Below are 27,001 nucleotides of genomic sequence, written 5' to 3' on the forward strand. Positions count from 1 at the left end.
TATTTCAAAAGAAAAGGGGATTTCCATTTTGTGGCAAAAATTTTGTCATAGATAAAGAATGCTTGCCTTTTGGAAACTAAAGAGCTTGTTTCATTCAGGGATTTTATGTTGTGGGTTTTAATTGCGGTGTGTGTCTGGTTTTAAGCAGTCATGGTGGATGTATTCCAGTTGTATCTACCAATGTAGTGCTGTGTATCATACTGCATTTGCTAATGGTGGGTATGTCTGCATAATATCTACCAATGTAGTTTTACGTACCATATTGGGTTTGTTAAGAAAATGATCTCAAGGGGCTTCTGGGTGGCTCATGGGTTAAAGCCTCTGCCTTTGGCTCAGGTCGTGATCCCGGGGTCCTGGGATCGAGCCCCACATCAGACTCTCTGCTCAGCGGGGAGCCTGCTTCCTCCTCTCTCTGCCTGTCTCTCTGCCTGCTTGTGATCTCTGTCTGTCAAATCAATAAATGGAATCTTTGAAAAAAAAAAAGAAAATGACCTCAAGCATTTTGCAAAGTGATTTCTAAATCCCTTCTTTTAAAAAAGCTTACAAACAAAATGAATTATAAAACTTCTGAAGATAAAACAAAAATAATAATATATAGTTTTAAACTTTGACATAGCCACTATCAGTATTTTGATTCATTTTCTGTTCATGTGTATTTTTCAATGCATTTTCAAGTCTGCAGTCAAATGTGTATACACACAGAAATGTATATATGTATTTATAATTATAAATATAACTTTTTTCTTAAAAATCAGTATTATATCATCCATTTTCATATATTCTTATATTTTTTATAACCTTCAGTTTTAATGGCTATATAAGATTTCATGTTTCAACAGCCATAATTTATTTATTCAGTGAACATTTGTATGGGATGCACAAGTATCTTTGTTAGATTCTTTCAAATCTTCTGATTACCCTAGGGAGAGTGCCTCCCTATATTTTGTATCTACTTTTTTTTTTAAGATTTTATTTGTTCATTCATGAGAGATGGAGAGAGAGGCAGAGGCAGAGGGAGAAGCAGGCTCCTCACAAAGCAGGGGGCCCAATGCAGGGCTCAATCCAAGATTCTGGTATCCTGACCTAAACCAAGGGCAGACACTTACAGGAGGGAGCCATGGAGGAGCCGTATCTTGTATCTTCTCAGGACCGTGACCAGGAAGGGTTGTATCATGTGAATCGACTGTCGGATTTAATGGAGCGATTGTAATGCACATGTCCTCAGAATAAAGAACTAAACATTGAAATATTAAGTCAGTTGTCTCCAGGGGTGTTGCAGAGAAGTGTGGTGGTTCTATACAAGTGTAGGAGCCATTCCTAGTTTGGACTCAAGCAGGAAAATGTTGTAGACTGCTAAAGAGGCCTAAAATCTCTACCATCCAAGCATCAGAGCAGAATTAAGCTGCCATGCCAAAGTGCAGACAGAGAAAACTCATGTCTGAGACAAAATCAGGGTTAATAAGTAAAAATAGTCCCCTGAAAAGTATTTTAAAGTATGTTTTTTGTCTGGATGTGTTACAAACCACAGTAGGTCCATATGTGATCTCTATATATTTATCTGTGTTGAAAAACTATGCTGCTTGGTGATCTTGCTTTTAGGAACCCAGGAATATACTAGTAATCACACATTGATTGTCTTCTCTGGCTATTGCTTATGAAGAACCAAATACAAACGTCCGAATACACACCACACTTTATCAGGGGGTGTTTCTTATCATCCTCAAAAATGTTACTGTATGGCCTTGATACTAAAGAATGGAAAATTTATTATTGCTTTATACCTTTATTTTTCCCTAATTTTTTTGTTTCTTTTTGTTTTCCCCTCCCTATTCTTTTTATTTAAGGGGATGAACTTGACAACCAGATTTTTCAGAAATCAAATACACTGAAGCAGTCGAATATCTTTTGCCTTAGAGTGTATATCATAGAATAATGGGTTATTTTTACCTTCATGAGAATAATGATTTTTCAAATAATTACATCTTTAACTTTCTTTTGACTTTATTAGGACTTCACCATTGAAAAATTCCACTTTTCTTATTTATGGCCATGATTTCAAGTAGTTTATCAGTGAATAAGTATCTTTCATGTTTCTCCACAAGGGGCTGTTCTTTAAAAACTGTAATACGCCGATTAACACAGCTTGATTAAAAAACAAACTCTACCTTATTTTTAGTTAGGAAAATCTCACATGGAAATATCAAAAGACAGACAACATTAGTTAGTTTTGTGCTCGGCTGATGCTGGACACAACAACAGAGAAGAGTCTTTCCCTGCTGCGGCCCAGATGTTACAAGACTGTTGAACTTGGGTTTAACTGACCCAGGAGAATCAGTTGGCTGCTACAGAGGCCCTACTTCTGGCTTTGCGGAGACCAAGGAAAGCCCTTTCAACATGTCTAAGAGCAGATCCAGGGTGTCTCAGGCAAACTAGGCAGCACTTTGGCAAAAATCTCCTGAATTGTGCAATCTCGGACTCTGTTTTTTTCCAGCTTTTCCCTGTGAAGATCACATGCTTAAACTGGGCCATGCAGCTGTGTGTGGGTGGAGTGCTTGTACTCAGGGCTCTGAGGTCTGAGGTGCACAGTCAGTGGTGCACTATTTCTTCCCCGCCCCCACCCGGAGAAACTTCGGCAGTAATTCCTTGAGGTTAGTAGTTGGTAACCTGATCAACCCAAATGTTAAAACCTTCTCTTGGTTTTATGCATGTGTAGTTTGTATCTATTAGCAAGTTTGCAAATGTTTCATTTGTTTTTAGAAATCTAATGAGAAATGTTATATCAATAGTTTTCAATCAGAGAAGAATCTCCCATTTAATTGTCAAATAAGTCACCATTTCTGCAATTTTAATTCTTAAATTCAGTTTTACACTTTATTAGAATGCTGATTATTGTATTTGTAAAAAAAAATCCCCATATTTTCCCTGGTAAAAAAACACATTTTTTTAAAGATTTTATTTCTTTATTTGACAGAGACAGAGAGATCACAAGTAGGCAGAGAGGCAGGCAGAGAGTGAGAGGGAAGCAGGCTCCCCACTGAGCAGAGGGCCTGATGTGGGGCTCGATCCCAGGACCCTGACTGAGATCATGACCCGAGCCGAAGGCAGAGGCTTAAACCACTGAGCCACCCAAGTACCCCTAAAAAACACATTTTGAAGTACTTCTAATAATCCTTGCCCTACTTTCTTTGAATTATGGAGTAGTTGTTTAGTCATACTTAAAGGACCTGGTTCTTAGGACAAGGTTAACCTTGCAAGTTCAAAGCACAGTTTGTTAGAGAGTAGCTATCATGGTCCCCAAGAATGTTATTCTGTGCCCTTCTGGATCCAAAGACATTAGAGTGATTTCATTATCCTTGAGTCTACTAGCCATCTTCTTTTCCTCTCCTTCCTTCTCCTCCTCTGCCTCCCAGTAAAGGAAGAGACTTGATAATTAGATGAAAATTTTCACATGCAATGATGTTATTTAGTTTCTAATGTCTTTCGCCAGGAAGGGTGGGCTATAGCAATAAGAATAATCAAAAACTTAACAGGAACATCAATGACATTTATGAATCTATTGTGGTGCATATGATTTAATCTCATAGAATTCTAATTTTATCACTATGAGTCAAGCTTTAGGAGTGTGATTTCACCAAGTTGGTGACATAGGTCATTCCTGACTTTGCTTCCTCTCACAAGAACGACTAATAAGTACTCAAGAACACAACACCACTGAGAGAATCCTAGAAAATGAAGGAGAGGCTGAAGCACCCACTGCACACAGACACCAAGACAGATTGCATTCGAAGGTAAGAGACACACACATTGACCACACGCCCCCGCCCGGCAGCATAGCACCCCCAGAGAGGTCTTCCCTGAGCCTCCATTCCTACAGTGGAAGAGAGAACCCAGTGGGGATTACCAGCATCCCTCAGCATTGGGGTCGCTTTAGGGGAGTCCCTACTCTGATAAACCAGAGGGATTGCGGGACTCTGGCTATGATGGAGAAGGGCGAGGGGTTTGCAACCAGCGCATGCATCTTGGCGGACCAAGTTCATACCTACGTTGCCCAAGGACTGATTCCAAACCACGGTTTTGCTCGTCAGCAGAACCAGCCTGGGGGACACACTGATCAGGGGATTTAGATCCGCTTCCCTGGGTTCTCACATGAAACATCCTGTTGACTCTGCAGCTTGATTTGCCTGTACCCAGGCAAAGAGCTGCCTCACAAGCACCTGCTGCAGAGAGGCCTGTAGACCCCGTCTGGCCAGAGGGGCTGGTGGGAACACTGGCAAGATGTTTATCTCAGCACATCTGAGCTGAGAGATGGGTGGAAAAAGCTGAGTGCGCCCAAAGTGAGGGTAGTCCTAGGCAGGAAGAGTTACCCTGCTAGGCATAGGCAGGGGATTACTTCAGAGCAAAGGTTGAGGGCAGCTCCCAGGCTTCCCCAATTAGAGAGATTATTTGGGAAGTTGAGAGTAGCCTATAGTCACCCCTCCCCTTCCTGCCCAAGCAAGGAAGCTGAGAGAGCCTCACCCACTGTGGCTCCGGGGGCCCCTTCAGACCAGAAGGGCTGGTGAAAACAAGTGGAAGCTGTGTGGCCCAGCAGCAATCAAGCAGAGAGGCCGGAGGACGGAGCTGATCACCCCCAGAGCGGGTGTTGAGGGTCCCGGTGCTGTGCACAGGCAGGGGGATTAACTCACAGGCAAGGGCTAGGTATTTTTCTAGCAATTCATGTTCTGTTTAAATATTCTTGTCACTGATAAATGGAAAAGCACAATTGTGTTTTCAGAGTGGTACTTAAAAGATTTATTTCTTAAGTGATAGGTCTTTTCACTTGTAAGTGAAATTTTAAGATAACTTTTCATTTTCTATGAACTTACTTATTCAAGTCAAACCAAAAGGGAAACAGATAAGGGAGGGAGAGTCACTCAAATTGATTACTTTTTGACTTTTAAATAATTAATGAGTATTTGTGTATATTTGGATAATAACATTTACCAAGTACATTTACTTTCATTTGTTCATTTAGTTTTTAATAGCATTTTTAAACAAATATCTATTTATCACTTAATAATGCCAGACACGAAGATGCTTCAAAGAGCTCATAGTATTTTGGAGGTCCTCACCTCGTTCTCACAGCCATTTGAGGTATATAAATACTCTCTGTAAAAAAGATTGATATTAGAGTTGGAAGTGAATAAAAATGGGTAGATATTAGCAAAAAGCTTTTTAATTAAGGTTTTTCATAAATTGGCCAAGTTCTTCATATGCTAAAAGTAGCTATAAAGTAGGTAAGAAAGTTATTCTTACTGAAAGAAAAGAAAAGACAGTAGTAAAGAAAGAAGGAAAAATGCTATGCTCTATGGCTGGCTTCCTGTGTTTGCCTGAGTGCAGTGACAGAATCAAGTCCAGTAAATGGAGTGCAGTTAGAAAAAAGAATAAGATCTGTGGGTAATGGAGAAACCACTAACATAAGCAATAGTGCAACCTGGAAAACCGAAAAGAGAAATACCCAGACAGAACAGCGTCAATGGACAGTGTATCTAATTTGAAGGCGATTAGTAAAGATTTAAGGGGGTGTTTGATACTTCAAATGCAAAAGCAATAGACAGTTAAATGACCGCCTTCAGCTCAGGTCATGGGCCAGGGGTCCTGAGATCAGGTTCCATATCTGGCTCCCTGCTCAGTGAGGACTCTGCTTCTCCCACTCCCTCTGCTGCTCTCCATCTGCTGATCTCTCTCTCAAATAAATAAATAAAATCTTAAAAAAAAAAGAAAATATCAATGAACATAAGAGCTAGTGCTTGAAAAGACCAAGAAGTAGACAAAGGTTTAACCAGAATCATCCAGGAAAGGAGAGGACTGAACTGAACTGAAAGAGAATCAGAAATCAAAGAGGAAGCCTTCTAAATGATACCACAGAAGGGTACCTGGGGGCTCAGTCAGTTAAGCATGTGACTTGATTTTAGCTCAGGTCATGATCTTAAGGTTATCAGATCGAGCTCTGGGTCAGGCTCCATGCTGAGCATGGAGTCTGCTTGAGATTCTCTCTCTTCTGCTAAAGTTTCTCTCTCCCTCTCTCTCTACCTCTACTCCCCAGGCTCCCCTCTTTCTCAAAAAAATAAATCTTTTTTTTTTTTTTTTAAGTGCCCTGGGTACAGTGAAATAGAAGCTTGTGACCGGAATCCTAAGCATAGGTCTTTATCCAAATGTTCAGACTCTGGGTGTAAGTAGATCAGAATGTAATATGCCTCGGCAGTAACTCAGAATAACTCTTTTCTCATCACAGAATCATATACCTTGGTTAACCAGGATAAATTCCAAAGATGCTTCAATATCATCAAATCAGTCAATGTGATATACCAGATAAATAAAATGAAGGGTATAATCATCTCAATAGAGACAGAAATATCATTTGATAAAATTCAATATCTATTATGATAAAACTCTCAAAAAAGTGGAAAGAGGAGAAACATACCTCATTATAATGAGGGCCATATGTGACAACTCCCACAGCTGACATTGTACTAAATGGTGACAAGATAAAAGCATTTTCCCCAAGATCAAGGATAAGACAAGGATATTCCTCTCTCACCACTTTTTTTAAAAATTTATTTATTTTCAGAAAAACATTATTCATTATTTTTTTTCACCACACCCAGTGCTCCATGCAAACTGTGCCCTCTATAATACCCACCACCTGGTACCCCAACCTCCCACCCCCCCCTGCCACTTCAAACCCCTCAGATTGTTTTTCAGAGTCCATAGTCTCTCATGGTTCACCTCCCCTTCCAATTTACCCAAATTCCCTACTCCTCTCTAACGCCCCCTTGTCCCCCATGCTATTTGTTATGCTCCACAAATAAGTGAAACCATATGATAATTGACTCTCTCTGCTTGACTTATTTCACTCAGCATAATCTCTTCCAGTCCCGTCCATGTTGCTACAAAAGTTGGGTATTCATCCTTTCTGATGGAGGCATAATACTCCATAGTGTATATGGACCACATCTTCCTTATCCATTCATCCGTTGAAGGGCATCTTGGTTCTTTCCATAGTTTGGCGACTGTGGCCATTGCTGCTATAAACATTGGGGTACAGATGGCCCTTCTTTTCACGACATCTGTATCTTTGGGGTAAATACCCAGGAGTGCAATTGCAGGGTCATAGGGAAGCTCTATTTTTAATTTTTTGAGGAATCTCCACACTGTTCTCCAAAGAGGCTGCACCAACTTGCATTCCCATCAACAGCGTAAGAGGGTTCCCCTTTCTCCACATCCTCTCCAACACATGTTGTTTCCTGTCTTGCTAATTTTGGCCATTCTAACTGGTGTAAGGTGGTATCTCAATGTGGTTTTAATTTGAATCTCCCTGAGGGCTAATGATGATGAACATTTTTTCATGTGTCTGATAGCCATTTGTATGTCTTGATTGGAGAAGTGTCTGTCCATATCTTCTGCCCATTTTTTGATGTGTTTGCCTGTTTCATGTGGGTTGAGTTTGAGGAGTTCATTATAGATCCTGGATATCAACCTTTTGTCTGTACTGTCATTTGCAAATATCTTCTCCCATTCCGTGGGTTGCCTCTTTCTTTTGTTGACTGTTTCCTTTGCTGTGCAGAAGCTTTTGATTTTGATGAAGTCCCAGAAGTTTATTTTTGCTTTTGTTTCCTTTGCCTTTGGAGACATATCTTGAAAGAAGTTGCTGTGGCTGATATCAAAGAGATTACTGCCTATGCTCTCCTCTAGGATTCTGATGGATTCCTGTCTCACGTTGAGGTCTTTTATCCACCACTTTTTCATTCAAAATTGTATTGGAAGTCTTAGCTATAGCAATTAGGTTAAAAAAAAAAACATCAAATTGGAAGAAATAAAACTTCACTTTTACAAATGACATGATGTTACATTAGAAAACCCTGAAGATTCCACCAAAAAATTTGAACTAATAAATTTAGTTAAGTTGCAGGACACAAAATCAATACACAAAAATATTTTGCATTTTTGTACAGAAAAATGATCTAATCAGAAAGAGAAATTAAGAATAAAGTCCATTCACAGTAAAAAGAATAGACTAGATTGGAATAAATTAACCAAGGAGGTAAAGACCTGTATACTGAGAACCATAACACATTGATGAAAAAAAGTGAAGATGACACAAATAAATGGAAAGATATCCTGTGTTCACGGATTGAAAGAATATTATTAAATATCTACTACCCAAAGCAATCTACAGATTCAATGCCATCCCTATCAAAATTTCAATGGCATTTTCTACAAATACAGAATAAAAAATCCTGGAATTTGTATGGAACAACAAACCCTGAATAGCTAAAGCAATCTTCAGGCAGAAAAAAAAGCCAGAGGCATCACATATCCTGATTTCACACTGTATTTCAAAGCTCTGGTATTCAAAATAGTATTGTACTGGTATAAGAACAAATTATTGGAACAGAATAGAAAGCCCAGAACTAAATTCACACATATATGGTCAATTGATGGACAAAGGAGCCAAGAATATGTAACGGGAGAAGGAGTTTCCTTAGTAATGACATGGGGAAAACTGGCCCAGTACATGTAAAATAGTGAAACTGAACCACTCTCTTACATCATGCACACAAATACACTTAATGGAGTAAAGACTTACACAAGAGACCCGAAACCATGAAACTCCTAGAAGAAAAACTAGAGGGAACTCCTTTACAGTTCAGTAGTTGGATTTAACACAAAAACAAAATCGACAAGTAGGAGTGTGTCAAACTGAAAAGCTTCTGCACAGCAAAGGAAACCATCAGCAAAAGGAACAGGCAACCTACTGAAGGAGAGAAAATATTTGCAAATCTTAACCAGATAAAGAGTTAATATCCAAAAAATGCTAAATCTTTATATAATGCAATAGGGAAAAAATCCAATTAAAAAACAGGTGGACAGTCTGAATCAACATTTTCCCAAAGACATGCAAATGGCCAACAAGTCTATCAAAAAGTGGATGGAACTAGAGGATATTATGTGAAGCAAAATAAGTCAGTCAGCGGAAGACACATACTGAATGACTTCACTTGTATGTGGAATTTAAGAAACAAAACAGATGAGTATAGGAGAAGGGAAGGAAAAATAAAATAAAATCAAAACAGAGAGGGAGGCAAATCATGAAATTCTAAACTATGAGAAACAAACTGGGGGTTCTTGGAGGGGAGTGGGGGGATGGGGTATCTGGGGGAGGGGCATTCAGGAGGCACTGGATGGAATGAGCACTGGGCGTTGTATACAACTGATGAATCACTGAATTCTATCCCTGAAACTAAACAAAACAAAACAAAACAAAAAACTGCTTAACATTAATAATCATCAGAGAAACGCAAATCAGAACCACAAAGATATCTCACCTTATACCTGTCAGAATGGCTAGAGTCAAAAAGATAACTAACACATGTTGGAGAGGACGTGGAGAAAAAGGAACTCTCCTTCACTGTTGGTAGCAAACGCAATTTGGTACAGCTATTGTGGAAAAGAGTATGCAGGTTTCTCAAAAAAAAAATTTTTTTTCAGAATATTTTTTTAATAAACATATAATATATTTTTATTTACACACTTCACAGCACTCACCAAAACACATACCCTCCCCAATGTCCATAACCCCACCCCCCTTCTCCCAACCCCCTCCCCCAGCAACCCTCAGTTTTTTTTTGTGAGATTAAGAGTCTCTCATGGTTTGTCTCCCTCCCAATCCCATCTTGTTTCATTTCTTATTTTCCTACCCACTTAAGCCCCCATGTTGCAACTCCACTTCCTCATATCAGGGAGATCATATGATAGTTGTTTTTCTCCACTTGACTTATTTGACTAAGCATGATACGCTCTAGTTCCAATGGAATACTATGCAGCCATCAAAAGAAATGAAAAAAAATTTTTTTTAATAGAAATACCATATGATTCAGTAATTCCATCCCTGGAAATTTACCCAAAGAAAATGACAACACTAATTTGAAAATTTATATCATCTCTATGTTTACTGCAGCACTATTCACAATAGCCAAGATATGGAAGCAAACCATGTATTTATCAATAGATGAATGGGTAAAAAGAATAGAGAATGGAATATTACTTGGCCATAAAGAGAACGAGCTCTTGCCATTTGCAACAACATGGATGAACTTAGAGGGAATTGTGCTAAGTGAAGTAAGTCTGAGAAAGAAAAGTACCATATCATTTCAATTATATGTGGAATCTAGAAAAACAAAACAAATGAACAAACAAAAAGCAGAAACAGACTCATAAATACAGAGAACAAACAGATAGTTGCCAAAGGGAGGGGGCTGGGAAGATGGGAAATTCATGAAGGGGAATAGGAGATACAAGCTTCTACTCATGGAATGAGTTTATCCTGGGGATAAAGGTGTAGCACAGGAAATACAGTCGGTAGTACAGGAACAGGTTGTTTGGTGACAGCTGCTACACCTGTGATGATCATAAGCGTAAAACACAGAATTGTTGAAGTACCCGTATTGTACACCCCAAACTAATGTAACATTGTGTGTCAACTATACCTCAATAAAAAATTTTTGAAAGGAAAAATAATTAAAAATAGAGCCATAGGGGCGCCTGGATGGGTCAGTGGGTTAAGCCTCTGCCTTCGGCTCAGGTCATGATCTCAGGGTCCTGGGATCGAGCCCCGCATCAGAGTCTCTGCTCAGCGGGGAGCCTGCTTCCCTCTCTCTCTCTTCCTGCCTCTCTGCCTACTTGTGATCTGTCTGTCAAATAAATAAATAAATAACTAGAATCTTTAAAAAAATATAGAGCCATAGATACAGAGAACAGATTGGTGGTTTCTAGAAGCAGGGCATGGGATGGGCAGAATGGGTGAAGATGAACAGAAGCTGCAGCCGTCCAGTAATAAAGTTAGTAAGTCCTGGGATGTCATGTACAACATAGTAACTGTAGTCAACAATCCTGTATTATATATTTGAAACTTGATAGCAAAGTAAATCTTAATGTTCTCATCACAAGAAAAAAAATTACAGCATGGGGATGGAGGGTAACTTACGGTAGTAATCATTCTGCAATATATACATATATTAAATCATTAAGTCAGACATCTAAACCTGATGCAATTTCATATGTCAATTATATCTCATTTAAAGAGAGACATCATTAGGAATAAATTTAACCAAGGAAGTGAAAGATTTGTACAATGAAAACTATAAGACCTGATGAAAGAAACTGAAGAAGATACAAATAAATTGAAATATATTCCATGTTTATGGATTGGAAGAATTAATACTACAAAAATGTTCATAATATGCAAAGCCATCTACAGATTCAAGACAATCTTTACCAAAATTTCAATGGCATTTTTTCACAGAAATAGAGCAAAACCCCAAAATACTCTGAATAGCCAAGGAAATCATGAGTAAGAATAACAAAGTTGGAGGCATCACACTTCTTGATTTTAAATTATACTATAAAGCCCCAGTAATTAAAGCGGTATGGTATTGGTATAAAAATAAAGACATAGACTAATGGAAAATAGAAAACCCAGAAATAAACCACCACTAATATTTAATAAGGGAGCCAAGAAAACTCACTGGGGAAAAGAAAGTCTGTTCTACAAATGGCATTGGGAAAACCGGACAGCCACGTGAGGAAGAATGAAATGGATCCTGTTTTGCACCAATCACTAAAAAGTCTCTATAATAGCAATAACTCTTAGAAGAAAACATATGGAAGAAGCTCCTTGATGTTGGCCTGGACAATGAGTTTATACATATCACACCAAAAACATTAGTAACAAGAGCAAAGATCTCCAAATGAGATTACATTAAACTAAAAAAAAAAAAAAACAGAGAAAAAGATTCATCATCAAGGTAAAAATACAGCTTATGGAATGGGAGAAAATATTTGTAAACTGTATCTTGGAGAAGGGGTTAATATCTAAAATATATGAAGAACAGAACCCCTGGGTGGCTCACTCAGTTAAGCCGTTGCTTTCAACTCAGGTCATGATCCCAGGGTCCTGGGATCGAGTCCTGCATCAGGCTCCTTGCTCAGCTGGGAGCCTGCTTCTCCCTCTCCCTCTGCCTGCTGCTCCCTCTGCTTGTGCCCTCTCTCTCTCTGTCAAATAAATAAATAAAATCTTTTAAAAAATATGAAGAACTCATAGAACTTACCCAAATGGTCAAGAGCTATGTGAAAAGATATTCAACATTCCAATTGTTAGGGAAATTCAAACCAAAATCACAATTATCATATGGTTTCACTTATTTATGGAACATAACAAATAGCATGGAGGACAAGGGGCGTTAGAGAGGAGTAGGGAATTTGGGTAAATTGGAAGGGGAGGTGAACCATGAGAGACTATGGACTCTGAAAAACAATCTGAGGGGTTTGAAGGGGCGGGGGGGTGGGAGGTTGGGGGTACCAGGTGGTGGGTATTATAGAGGGCACAGCTTGCATGGAGCACTGGGTGTGGTGAAAAAATAATGAATACTGTTATGCTGAAAATAAATTAAAAATAAATTTAAAAAAATCACAGTGAGATATTACTTCACACCTTTTAGAATGGCTACTATGGAGAAGTTAAGAGTTAACAAATGTTGGTGAGGACATGGAAAAAAGAACACTTGTAAACTATTCATGTACATCTGAACTGGTACATGAAACACTGGGAAACACTGTGGAGGTTCCTCAAAAAAATTGAAATTAGAACCACTATATTATCCAGCAATGCTAGTTTTGGGTATATATCCAAAGGAAATAGAATATTTGAGAGATATACATACTTCCACATTCATTGCAGCATTTTGTTTTAGAAAGGCCAAGATATGGAAGCAACCTATGTCTGTCAATAGACAGAAGGATAACGATGCAGTGTGTATCCCCCGTGGAATATTATTCAATCACAAGAAAGAAGAATTTGTGACAACATGGTTGGGTCTTCAGGACGTTGTGCTAAGTGAAGTAAGTCAGACAGAGAAAGACACACATTTTACGATGTTATTTAAACATGGAATTTTTAAAAGATGTTATTTTTATTTATTTATTTATTAGACAGAGATCACAAGCAGGCAGAGAGGCAGGCAGAGAGAGAGAGGAGGAAGCAGGCTCCCCGCTGAGCAGAAAGCCCGATGTGGGGCTCGATCCCAGGGTCCAGGGATCATGACCTGAGCTGAAGGCAGAGGCTCAGCCCACTGAACCACCCAGGTGCCCCTAAACATGGAATTTTTAAAAGCCAAACTCAGTGGAATAGTGATTACCAGGGCGGGGAGTGGGGAAATTGGTAAATGTTGTTTAAGGGTAAAACCTTTCAACTGGTAGGTAAATAAGTCCTAGAGACCTAATGAAAGACACAGTGATTATAGAAAACAATATTATAAATTTTAAGTTGTTGAGAGACTCGATCTTAATTATTCTCACCACAAAAAGAAATGATATGCATGTGATGTGATGCGATAGCGGTGTTAGCTAAGGTTATGGTGGTAACCCTACTGTAATACACAAATGTACCAAGTTAGTATGTTATACACCTTTCACTCACACAATGTTATATGTCAATTATATTCCAATATAATAAATTTGAAGAAAAGAAGAATGAAAGGTAAAATCTAATGTGAATTAATGTTTACTCAAGTTTAATTACATAGTAAACTTTGGTAGTGTGGTATTAAAAATAAGCTGCTAAGGACATACATTAGTAAGAGCATTTTGAATTTCAACAGTTACTGTCTACCAAGGACCTCTGGCAGAATGATTTTTCATTTCACAATTCCATGATGAAATAACCCGATGCTGTGGAACCTTTGGCATGACTCCAAATCCCAGGGGACAAAGATATTGAATAAAGTTAATTTTCAAGAAAATGAAAAAAAGCTAGATATATATTTCCCTAACAAGGAAATAAATGATCTAGTGACTAAGAATATTTACCTAAACGAACGTACATTGAACATATATTTAGTATGTCTAGGTTGATTCGAAACAAATGTTCTTAGAAACTCTCTGTATTGATAGAAACGGATGTATGTGAGCAAACAATTCAGTCCTTAGATAACTAGAAATGAGGTTCTTATTAGTTTAGATAATTTTGATACTAGGTCATAGAAATAAAATTATTCTTTTTTTTTAAGTTTTATTTATTTATTTGACAAAGAGAGAGAGCGTAGAAGCAAGTGGAGTGCCAGGCAGAGGCAGAAGGAGAAGCGGGCTCCCCGCTGAGCAGGGAGCCTGATATGGGGTTCAACCCCAGGACCCTGACTGAGATCAAGACCTGAGCCAAAGGCAGCTGCTTAACTGACTGATCCACCCAGACACCCGAGAAATAAAATTATTCTCCAGTGAAATATTTTAAAGTTGTTTTTGTTATAGATGAAAATGCTAAATAAATGATTACCACATGAAAACAAAACAAATTACAGGGACATGCCTCTTTATCTTTTAGATAAAATCTTAAAAATAAAAGTTTCTTTGAGAGACTATGCTCAAGAGTGTGCTGTTCGGATAGAGCACCTGAGCCCGGGGAGAGGCAGATAGAAGGGGAGAGGCAGATGGAGATGCAGAGGCACAGGCAGAGGCAACTACCAGCTGAGCAGGGAGCCCGAGGCAAGGCTGCATCCCAGGACCCTGGGGCCATGACCCAAACTGAAGGCAGAGGCTCAGCTGACTATGCCACCCAGGCGCCCCAGATAATCTCTCTTTCAAAGAAAGTGTGTGTAGTCTACAAACAAATTTTCTATAATGCTTCGTAATGATAGCCATCATTTATTGAGTACCTACTCTGTGCCAGTAACTATTTTTAGTCATTAGTTTAATCTTCCTAATATCCCTATAAAAATTACTATCCACATTTCACAAATTAGAAACTGGAGATCATATGGAAGCCATAAATCTAATTAGGGATGAGCTGATAATTAGCTCAGGTTTATGTGTTTCCAAAGTCTGTAGTTCTTCCCTTCATGCTGTAACCTTGGGGAATTTTTAGCTCTGCGTCAGCCCTTGCCACACAGCCCTTCCACCAAGCTTCACTTTCACACTTTATTTGGCCATGATCGATTGGGTCTTTGTACCTTAAAAGACACTTGCCTAGACTCTGTTCTCTCTTGTTTTCCACTTCGGAAAATCATGTAGTGATTGCATCCAGGGGAAATTCCTCCTTTTCTCAACCTTCTTTATCCATACAGCTATCCAGAAAGTGGTTAAGATCCCAAATTTATATTCAGGTTTATTTGTGTGAGTGGAGGAGCTGGAAGATAAAGATAGTGGTAAGGAAAGGTAGATTGTCTGTGCCTTCTCATCCGTCTCATTCCTGATTTTCCCAGCAGAACACAGCACTGAGCGATCCCATACTTTCTCTGCTATTAGTGAGGTACGTTTGGATTCTCATTCTCCTCTTGGTCCTTGCATTGATTTCCCTGTCCCTCTGCCTTCCAGCCATGGGAGGAAGGCTGCTGGGCAGTGCAGACTTCATCCGTTCCTGGAAATATGTGCTGGCACCATTAAAATATCTTAAAAATTTCGATTTAAATAAAGTATATTTTCTCCCCTTTTCTTCATCATGATTGAAATGCTTTCATTTTTAGAAAGCACAGGATTTGTTTATTGTAAACGTATCGCTACAATAAAGAAATCAATCTGTAATTATGGTAATTTCTTTTGATTTTGTGTAAATGAATCATGGAAGGAAGAAGACTTGATGTAAATGTTCAGTTATAATGTTCATATATTGATCACATTGAGAAACCCTGACTGACAGAATGAGAGTCTATTATTTGTGTTGTAGCTAATCTCTTTTTATGAACAAAGAACTCCATTATGGAGGTTTGGAAATGTTGAGGTTGGAGAAAACAGCCGGTCAAATTTCAAGACGCCAAAAAGTCATACAAAGTAGAATTACAACATTGGTGATTTCACTCTGATCCAGCTTAAGAGATTCAAAGACTCAATCTTGTCAATACCCTACAATTAATCAGATGTGTTGGATGACTCACACTGACTAAACACACAAGAGACTGAAATATATAAATCAGAAAGCCAGTGTGTTATTTGACAATAAGAAATATAATAGTCAATATAACCCAACACTCCTGGTTCTCTAGCCAGACTGTTTTTTTCCAGAAAGTAACCAGAAGTAAACTTGGTACACATAAAATCAGAATAAGTGACATATTTGATCTGAGAATTTAGAAGTATTTCTACAATAGAAATAAGTTCTACTCAATACAGCTTAGATGGGCCAGCGCTGGCGTTTGTCTTTCTGGTTTTCATATTGCTGATATACTCCTCATGATTTAACATTGTTTTATTTATATTTTTCAAAATACTTTTGCTCCAGTTACAATCAAGTGTTTTTGGAACTTCTTTAAATGATATTGCAACTAATAGTGAATATAAGAATAAAAGTTGCATTTGACCATTACAGAGGAAGATTTGTATTGATTTAGTTCTTAACAACTAATTTATACAGTGAAAAAATGGTTGGGAAATTAGATTCTTCAATTGTCAGAAATATGTCCCTAGTCAGTCAAGTCTGCAGGCTATCAGTGAACATATAAATATATTAGAGTTGACAAAATGCCAAAAAAATTCTGAAAGGAAGGGAAAAAACTTTCATGTTAGGTCAGAAAACAAATATGTATAATTTAGAAAACAAAGCAGACATCACATATCTACTGTATTTCTAAAAGGTACATTAATTAAAATTTAAAGATAAAATTTCCAAATTATGTCAACTACATGAATTATTGGTGTAATGTGAATCAGTCTTGAATCACAATCAAAGGAATTACTGAAATGCCTAGAAGATCTCATTACGATCGCCTTGCTGAATGGGATGGTTTTGTGAAGAACTGCAGTTATAGTCTAACCTAACCTCAAGAAGTTCCTGTTGTAACACTGTCAAGTAATATCTAGTGTCATATACATTTTTTTCCTTTGGACCAACTAGTAGGAACTAGGATATATTTTAGAGCCAGGTTAAATTGCTAGAATTATCTGCCTTCCCACTGCTAACCTTAACAAGTCACTTGAGGTAGGTAAACTTCAGGAAGAATAGTTTCTTATTAAGTGAATATAAGCACTGAAAAAAACGGTAGGCATACTGATTCATGTTAAAATTCATATTCATAGAAGGGCATTTGCTTACACTGAAAGCTGTTTTCTATATACTATGTTTTATAGATAACTGATATAATATACTCATGTAAATACAGATGTCTTTTCCCCTCCTGGAAAAGTCAGTGAAGTCATCTGAATTTATTTCATTAATACCACAGGTTTCATGTTATGAATTAAGTTATATTATGCATAAAATGTAAACAATGAAAATATTTTATAAATACATATAAGGTAACTTTTAGGTTCATTTCAGGAGTTATGTTATAGAATTTATAATATGAATGATCAACAGCTGCTTTATACTTGTCTTATAAATCTGAAAATAACTTAAATGAAGCAATTGACTCACAATCTTTACTGATCCAAGTTTGGCCATCTCCTTGAATAATGTCAGGGTCCATGTGCTTGACCCATCTGGCTCTCTGCCCAGGTCCTTGATTTCCACATTGTTCAGGCAGCCATTCCCTCAGCCATATCCTGGACCTTTTTATCACTCATTACTTCTTTCCCTTTCACATGTTAAAGTAAAAACAAAACAAAACCTGTCCCTAATCTTAAATCCTTAAAACTCAATAGTTCTCAGCTTTGGCTACACATCAGAGCCAGCTGGAGAGTTTTTCTTAAATCCTGATGCCAGACTAGGCCCCATCTTGGATTAATTAAATCGGAATTGCTATAATCTCTAGAAGTGTGATTCAAGAATCACTAGATCTTAAAACTCCCAGGTGATACCAATATGCCACAAAGATTGAGAACCACAGTTTTAACTTTTCCACTCAGTTACTCTACCACACCTGTTTTTGAAACATTGACCTCTCCGCTGTCTCCCATCCACATTCCCCCTTCCTTTGTTACATTGTTTCATACTCCATTACTTTGTGTCATTCCCTAGCTTGGCATCAAACTGCACCAACCCAAGGGTCCCCTCTGTCCCTCAGCAGGGAGACAGCTGCGCCCCGGTGGTGAAAATCGCATTATAGGTGAAGATGTTACCAGCACTGTTTTTCTTGTCAGCTGCAGCTGGGTTCTCCAGGATGCCAGGCCAGCCAGCCTTATTTTGCTAGTCATTTCATGTTCCCATGCTCTACAACACTTACTCAAAATAAGCTTCATTTTTCGCAAACTACAAACGGAGAATTTAAGAATTCAGACTAACTTCCTTTCTCCTGAATCTCAAATGTTCTCATTTTCCCCATCCTTTATATAAACTTTTTTCTTTATTGTTTTGCAGCTCACAAATGGTATTTTCAGTCCATTGAATATCTCCTCTCCGTCCTCCTTTTTTTTCTCCATCCTTATATCAAATACATCAAGAATTCTGTGACTTCTGTATTGTATAAATTGGTCTGCTTTTCAGTACTGCTGCAGTTATGAGCTCAGATCAAGCAACCACTGACTCTTCTTGATTGCTGAAATGGTCTCCAGCAGGCCTCCCTCCACTCTGGCCTCTGTCCCAGCAGTCCTGTAGAGTGATTCTGCCTCAGGGCCGTGCAGACCGTGTCTCTCCTTTATCGGGTCAGCAGTGTTGCCCTGCGGATAGCCCCAGTTCCTGAATTTAAAGGTCTTCTACAATCTGTCCTCCAGCTTTCTCTCTTGCTTTATATTAAAGCAAATCTTTAGATTAAAGATCTCACAGAAATCTGTTGTTCACATGTCTTAAATATTTGCCTACTTTTCAGTGCTGTTCCCTGCGTGAGACACTGCGTCCTCCCTTTCATTGGCTTCGTCTGGCATCATCTTCTCCGGGAAGCTGTTCTCTAATTGTCTGGGACTATTGCCCCCCTTCTTTGTTTCACTCATCTTTGTTCTTCTACCTCCTTCCCATTGCTTTGAAAGTTTCTTTTTTTCTTATATGTATTCTCCACTAAAATACAATGCAGAGTCCATGACAATCGTCTTCATCATTAGCATAGGTTTTATATAACATAATACAATATGTAATGCGTTTTGATTAGAATTTCAATAAGTCATTGGAACATAAATTTAAGTGGATGTTCAAATGCTTTTAATGATGTATAATAAAATTCAACCAGGACTCCACAGAATTTCATAATGCAATAAAATACCCCATAGAGGACTATAAATAATAATAATGAAAATCCTGGGACTTCAGTGAAAATGAGTTTAGTGATCTCATAATCATATGTTTAGTTTCGAGAACTCTTTCTGTATTTGATGCACTGAGCATGATTCGCAACTCACCAGAAGATCACTCAAAGATGGAGAAGACAACAACCTTATTTAAGGCCTGAAAATCACCTGAAAAAAACTTTGGGTCCAAAAATACATCATTATTTGTTAAAAGCAAGTAACACAGACTTCGGAGCTAGACAAATCTGGTGTGAAACTTGGATCCAGTATTAACAACATAACCTCAGGTGAGTGACTTCTTCTTTTTAAAATATTTTATTTATTTATTTGACAGAGAGAGATACAGAGAGAAAGGGAACACAAGCAAGGGGAGTGAGAGAGGGAGAAGCAGGCTTCCTGCTCCGATGTGTGGCTCGATCCCAGGAATTTGGGATCATGACCTGAGCCGAAGGCAGAACCTTAGCTGACTGAGCCACCCAGCTGCCCCTAAATTCTAAAGAATATTTATAATCTAATCAGGTTTGGGAGAATTTTATCAAAAGCTCTGTTGAAGCTTTAATGCAGCGTTTACATTTCATTTACTGGTCACAAGAGGGAGTAAGAACACTGCTAAAAATTACATATTTTCAAATACTTTTCAAGATAAGTTGTATGAAAAGAATTTCCTTGAGTTTTAAGGATGAAATGATTTCTCTTTTCCCTAGTTGGTCTAAGAATTTTATCAGCTCTTAATTTTGAACTGATACATTGTATTTAAATGATAAAATCTAAATTCATAAAAATATTAGAATTTTTATGTCTAATAAAGGATCATTTTTGAACAGTCTGAAAAGGTCTGGATGTACTTTTTTAATACTGACTGATATGTCTGAGTCAGCTATCATGTTTTCAACATTGAAGTGAGTGTAAACAAAGCTCTGTTTATTGATAATGACATAACACGATGATGAAATATGTTGCAAAAGTAGATCTTTTAGAGGAAAATCTGAGATTCCTTTCCCAGAATGTCTGTAACTTATGACAATTTGCTGTTTTCTTTTCTGATTTTATCATTTCCTTTAAAAAGCTATGTGATAAAGTTCAAGATATCTTCTGTTGAAAGTGCAACACTGTGGACCTTTGAAAATGTCCTTAATAAAAATTTGTACAATTTTCTCTTCAGAGTTTAGGTCTCCCAGAGATCACATGGAAGCTTATCTTATGTTCTTTGACAGAATGAATATAATTTCCCCTGATGACTGCTTCTTACCACTTTGATATAAAAGTACCCAAGTTCCTGCTGGCTATTTAAGGAAGGAACTCCCCAAACTTAGTATTGAATCAGGGTCCTGTATATGCTTTGCTTCATGAATACAGGACAGACATGACGACAAACTGATGACACGAAATAGTTTTTTCAGGCTTAATATAAGCTACAGATTTTCCCCTCAATTTGAAAGTTTCATAAGGATAACATGTGGGAAGCAAGATACGTACTAAGATGAAATATGTAGCTTAATATGGGCGCCTGGGTGGCTCAGTGGGTTAAGCCGCTGCCTTCGGCTCAGGTCATGATCTCAGGGTCCTGGGATCGAGTCCCGCATCGGGCTCTCTGCTCAGCAGGGGCCTGCTTCCCTTCCCCTCTCTCTGCCTGCCTCTCTGCCTACTGTGATCTCTCTCTGTCAAATGAATAAATAAAATCTTTAAAAAAAAAAGAAATATGTAGCTTAATATATTAATCCTTTTTATATTTGGTTAAATATATGGATATTAAATGGCCTAGACATTTTGTTCTTTGAAATACCCATGGAAACTATTCAATAAAAATGTGGGGTTTGGCTACAAGTCACTTCTACTTAAATCCGTCTGAAGAATTTTGCTGCCTACTTTTCATCTTTAAACTTTATGAATTGCAAAAGAAGCACTTGTTATTGTTTTTAATGCCTTAGCTATTACAAGTGCTAGCTAACTCCATGCAAACTTCTGGGAATCCTGAAGAAACACAGAGCTTCCCCACTCCACCCTCTACTCCTAAAGTTTCCCACAGCTTTTTTTGTTTCCCCCTCACGTGGCTTAAAATTATGAAAGTATGAATACTAAGGGTCATTTGTAAGAAAAATCCCAAAGGAGTGACTTTAAAAACATAACCACAAAGCAGTTAGATCATGCTTATTTTACATGGGAAAATACAAGCTATACTTTTACTTTAATAACACAAATCTAAAGTCTCATTATTTAGTGAATTACTAAATTAAAATTATCTTCTGGAAAAAGTTTCATTACATGTACCATGTTACAAATGTAGACCAGAATACTTATACAGAGTAGTTTTAACACTTCATCTTTGTTGTATCTGTAGCTTTTGTTATTGACCTTGTATTGATGATAGAAAGTTAAAAAATACCCAAGAATTTACCTAATGTAAAGCAAGAGAATTTAAAAAGGTATACATGTAATGTCAATTTAATTTTAAATTCAACATAGTAGTCCATTTTTTAATTATTGAAAAGATACTTGTTGAATATCTGCTATTTGCTTTATCATTGTATCCAGTTTATTTTGAAGTGGCTTTAGAGTTATTTACATAAATATAAATAATTGAGGAAGAGAGACTGGTTTGAAATTATTAGAAGAGATGAAAAAAGTAAAAATAATGAAGCAAATATGAGATAGAAAGAGGAATTGAGTATTTTATACAAAGTAAGTGCCCTGACATTCTATGCACTTGCTATTGGAGCATATAAATTGTTTTGTTTGTTTGTTTGTTTGTTTGTTTGTTTTCAACAGCTATTGGGAAAGAAGGAAGCACAGAAACTTTATATCTTGTAAGATAAAAATAATTTCTCAGAAAAGCACAACTATTTATGATAGTGAGAGCAAACTGTATTTCTTCTTTGGGTTCTCTTAGGGACAACGCTGTGTGATTTAGTAAATAACAGCCTTAGGGTGCCTGCAAGGTTCAGTCGACCAGTTAAGTGTCCAACTCTTGATTTTGGCTCAAGTTATAAGTAAATTAAAAAATAATAGCCTCAATAACATTTTTACAGTGAGTTACTGCTTTCTTACAGTCACGTGTTAAGCACTGGGATTCAAAAATGATTTTAACAAAAATAGAACTATCCTATGACGCAGTAATCACATTACTAGGTATCGACTCAAAAAATACAAAAACACTTATTCAAAGGGATACATGCACCCCTACATTTATTGCAGCATTATTTATAATTATTTACAATTATTTAGCCCAAGTGTCCATCAATAGATGAATGGATAATAAGAGGTGGTGTGTATAGATATGTATGTAGGTATCTATACGCACTATGGAATATGACTCAGCCATGAAAAGACTGAAATGTTGCCATTTGCAATGACATGGATGGAGCTACAGAGTATGAGGCTAAGCGAAGCAAGTCAGTCAGAGAAAGGCTCATGCCATGTGATTTCACTCATATGTTGAATTTAAGAAATAAAACAAACGAGCAGAGGAAGGAAAAAGAGAGAGAAGACAAATCAAGGAATGGACTCCTAACTGCAGAGAACAAACTGGTGGTCAGCAGAGGGGGTGGGGGTGGGGGAAGGAGGTGATGGGAGTAACGGGCACGCTTGCCATGCTGAGCACTGAGTGAATCATTGTATTGTACACCTGAAACTAATAGAACACTATATGTTAATATGTTGGAATTAAAATAAAAGGTTAATAAAAATTATTTTGACAGAGATCATGCTCTCAAAGGAATTGCAATTTAGCTAAAGAGGCACATAAATACAGAATTAATATACAACATAGTAAGTTTGTGATACAGGTTAAGTCAAAGTATTGCAGGTGCAAAAATCTTACCAGGAAAAAGCCTACAGTGAGAAATTAAAACATTTTTGTTCTTATTCAATAACATACAATGATACAAAAAGGGTCGTAGTCTCCCCATGATTAACATTTAATTCCAAAGCCACAGGACCTCATCGCTTTATTGTTAAACTAATGCAGTATTTCCTGGATGGTCTTGTTCCCTTCCAGCTCTTCTCTATATTGCTTCTAAATAGTCATTGGATTAAAGCTCACAAATAATTTGTGATTTAAAGTTTGTTACAAAATAAACTTGAAACTCCTTGTTCTCTCTTCAGTTCTTCATATGATCGGACCACGAACAATATCTTTATAAAGTCTAAACATTTTTATTATTTGTATTTTTATGTTTAAAATATTTTATTTATTTATTTATTTATTTGAGAGCAAGAGAGAGCCGAGTGAGCGGGGCGGGGGGTGGGGGAGGAGCAGAGGGAGAGGGACAGGCAGACTCTGCCCAGCTCAGAGTCCCACTCAGGGCTCAATCTCATGACCCTGAGGTCTGACCTGAAACTAAATGAAGAGTTTAGTTTCTAAATGAAACTAAATCCTTCTAAATGAAGGATGCTTACATGACTGAGCCACTTAGACGCCCCTCTGAAATCATTAAAAAAAATAATCTTTGTTTTATTTCAAGGATCTACTCCAGTGCCCTGTATTTAACATGTGTTCAAAAACACTTGTAAAAAGCACTGGATAAATGATTTCAGCAGCTTAAACAATGCAATGTTCCCTTAACGTTCCTCTTAGCTGGCATGTTGAAAAATATATCAAAATGGTACTCATGCTCTTGAATTTTCTATTGCAAAAATATTTCTATTAAGTATATAGTTTTTTTTTTCTCTTTTTCTTTTTTTTTTCCAATTTATTTATTTTCAGAAAAACAGTATTCATTATTTTTTCACCACACCCAGTGCTCCATGCAAGCTGTGCCCTCTATAATACCCACCACCTGGTACCCCAACCTCCCACACCCCCCGCCACTTCAAACCCCTCAGATTGTTTTTCAGAGTCCATAGTCTCTCATGGTTCATCTCCCCTTCCAATTTACCCAAAAGCACATACCCTCCCCAATGTCCATAACCTTCCCCCCTTCTCCCAACCCCCCTCCCCCCAGCAACCCACAGTTTGTTTCATGAGATTAAGAGTCGCTTATGGTTTGTCTCCTTCCCTATCCCATCTTGTTTCATGGATTCTTCTCCTACCCACTTAAGCCCCCATGTTGCATCACCACTCCCTCATATCAGGGAGATCATATGATAGTTGTCTTTCTCCGCTTGACTTATTTCACTAAGCATGATACGCTCTAGTTCCATCCATGTTGTCGCAAATGGCAAGATTTCGTTTCTTTTGATGGCTGCATAGTATTCCATTGTGTATATATACCACATCTTCTTGATCCATTCATCTGTTGATGGACATCTAGGTTCTTTCCATAGTTTGGCTATTGTGGACATTGCTGCTATAAACATTCGGGTGCACGTGCCCCTTTGGATCACTAGGTTTGTATCTTTAGGGTAAATTCCCAGTAGTGCAATTGCTGGGTCATAGGGCAGTTCTATTTTCAACATTTTGAGGAATCTCCATGCTGTTTATAGTAAAATGCCCTTACTAATATTATGTTTGGTGATTACTTATGAAAGAAATTCATATTAAATTTAGATTTACTGGCACAAAAACAGACACATAGACCAATGGAACAGAATAGAGAGCCCAGAAATAGACCCTCAACTCTATGGTCAACTAATCTTCGACAAAGCAGGAAAGAATGTCCAATGGAAAAAAGACAGCCTCTTCAATAAATGGTGTTGGGAAAATTGGACAGCCACGTGCAGAAAAATGAAATTGGACCATTTCCTTACACCACACACAAAAATAGATTCAAAATGGATTAAGGACCTCAATGTGATAAAGGAATCCATCAAACTCCTTGAGGAGAACACAGGCAGCAATCTCTTCGACCTCAGCTGCAGCAACATCTTCCTAGGAACATCGCCAAAGGCAAGGGAAACAAAGGCAAAAATGAACTTCTGGGATTTCATCAAGATCAAAAGCTTTTGCACAGCAAAGGAAACAGTTAACAAAATCAAAAGACAACTGACAGAATGGGAGAAGATATTTGCAAACGACATATCAGATAAAGGACATTGGGGAGGGTATGTGCTTTTGGGTAAATTGGAAGGGGAGATGAACCATGAGAGACTATGGACTCTGAAAAACAATCTGAGGGGTTTGAAGTGGCGGGGGTGTGGGAGGTTGGGGTACCAGGTGGTGGGTATTATAGAGGGCACAGCTTGCATGGAGCACTGGGTGTGGTGAAAAAATAATGAATACTGTTTTTCTGAAAATAAATAAATTGGAAAAAAAATTTAGATTTACTGGAAAATTATATATTCTGTTACATACATATGAAAATACCCAATGAGGCCCGTGATTTCTAAGCCTGTCACTGTTGTATATTCATAAGTATGTTTGTATACAGACATTTCAAAAGTTATCAGCAAGAGAATCTTCAAGCAGACTCCCTGCTCAGTGGGCAGCTCGACGTGGAGCTCAGTCCCAGGACCCCAAGATCACGACCCGAGCTCCCGTCAGATCGTCACCCAGCGGAGCGCCCAGGCACGCTGGGATGTAGACGTTCTAGTGACAGAGCTGGCATCAGAATCTAAGTGGCTTTTGCTTCACTGTTCTTTCCAATAAAATGTCTTGCCTTGCAAATTTAGAAACTGCATGCCTCCACTTGTTTTATATCATTTTATTTAAGCTATATAACCAAGCTGGCATTTGTAAATGCTCAAAAAAGGTTGGCTGTTAGGTTTTGGTAAATCACATGAAACTGTTCAAAAGTTCAATCCTGTTTTTAATGGCGCTAGTCCATAAATACTCAAAACCTTTATACAGCTTATTCTTTTTATCCATAGTTAATTTGTTTTCGCATGAGAATTATTTATACAATGCTCATGTAGTAAATAATTACTCTGTGTATTCTCTATTACATAAAATATTTTGAAATGTTTTGTTTTTAATCTCTGAAATATTACTGATAATTTGGTTGCAATTCTTCATACACCGGGGTTTAAATCTGAGTGTGTAATAGCAGTTCTGCCTTCCTACCACTAAAGCTTTCGTGAAAGGGATTCCTGATTCTATTTCTACCATTTGCTCTCATCTTTTCTGTTCCAAGAGGGCACACCCTGAAGTGTGGGAATAAAACTCTTCTGGGCAGAGATTCCAGTGCTGCAGTTACATCAGATGGGGCTGTTGGGTGGCCTGATTTCTCTAAGGACCCGGTGATGTAGCTTCAGTGCTTCCTCGCTGCACTCCAGCTGCACTTGCTTCTCTGTGCGCCGTCCTGGGTAATTCTCTCCCCTCTGACCCTCTCCTTCCGACCCATCATTTAAATCAACTCTGGAAAAACTTTACAGTAATGATTTTAGAGAGGAAATTGCAGTTTCAATGCTGCCAATCAGTTGAAAGACTTCTAAAAGTCAATTTTAAATTGTTATCAATATTATGAGAAACTACTTTTTGATCTTGCTACCTTGTAGAAAGGAAAAGAAGTCTAACAGAACCAGTTATGCTTTATTTTTGATTTAAATTATTAAGATTATTTGAACTATACTAATTGAACATGGGTCTAACTCTGTGCATGCGTGAATATTAAGCCTTTAAAAGTAACTTTAAAATAAACAATTTCTAATTTATCATTTTTATCATTAAATGAAAATGCAGAATTACCAGTACCTGGCATCAGAACTAAGAAGCTCAGTGACTGGTTATTATGACAATAGATATAACTACCGTCCGCATGAGTTTTCCTGTGTGTGAAGCAATGTATCTACATCGTACCCTCCACCCCTCACGGGCGGCAATATTATGGTGGAGGCACTTGCGGGTCATAATTAAATGATGGACTCTGGAGGCAGGCTGCTTGATTTGAATTCTGACTCAACCACTGATGAGCTCTGTGACTTTGATCAAGTGACCTAACCTTTCTGCGTT

General features: G+C 37.8%; 1 long non-coding RNA gene across 2 annotated transcripts; it reads left to right on the plus strand.

Moving 5' to 3' along the window:
- The first annotated feature begins 3,724 nt into the window (after nt 1–3,724).
- On the plus strand, nt 3,725–25,603 carry LOC122901699. Of its 2 annotated transcripts, none has more exons than XR_006383656.1 (3): nt 3,725–3,788; nt 19,237–19,463; nt 25,482–25,603. It is a non-coding gene; the product is annotated as an uncharacterized LOC122901699 (long non-coding RNA). The 2 variants fall into 2 exon arrangements; XR_006383655.1 differs by lacking the exon at nt 25,482–25,603 and adding an exon at nt 24,662–24,679.
- The last annotated feature ends 1,398 nt before the right edge of the window (nt 25,604–27,001 follow it).

The sequence above is a fragment of the Neovison vison genome, chromosome 3 (assembly GCF_020171115.1).
Source record: "Neovison vison isolate M4711 chromosome 3, ASM_NN_V1, whole genome shotgun sequence".
Lineage (NCBI taxonomy): Eukaryota > Metazoa > Chordata > Mammalia > Carnivora > Mustelidae > Neogale > Neogale vison.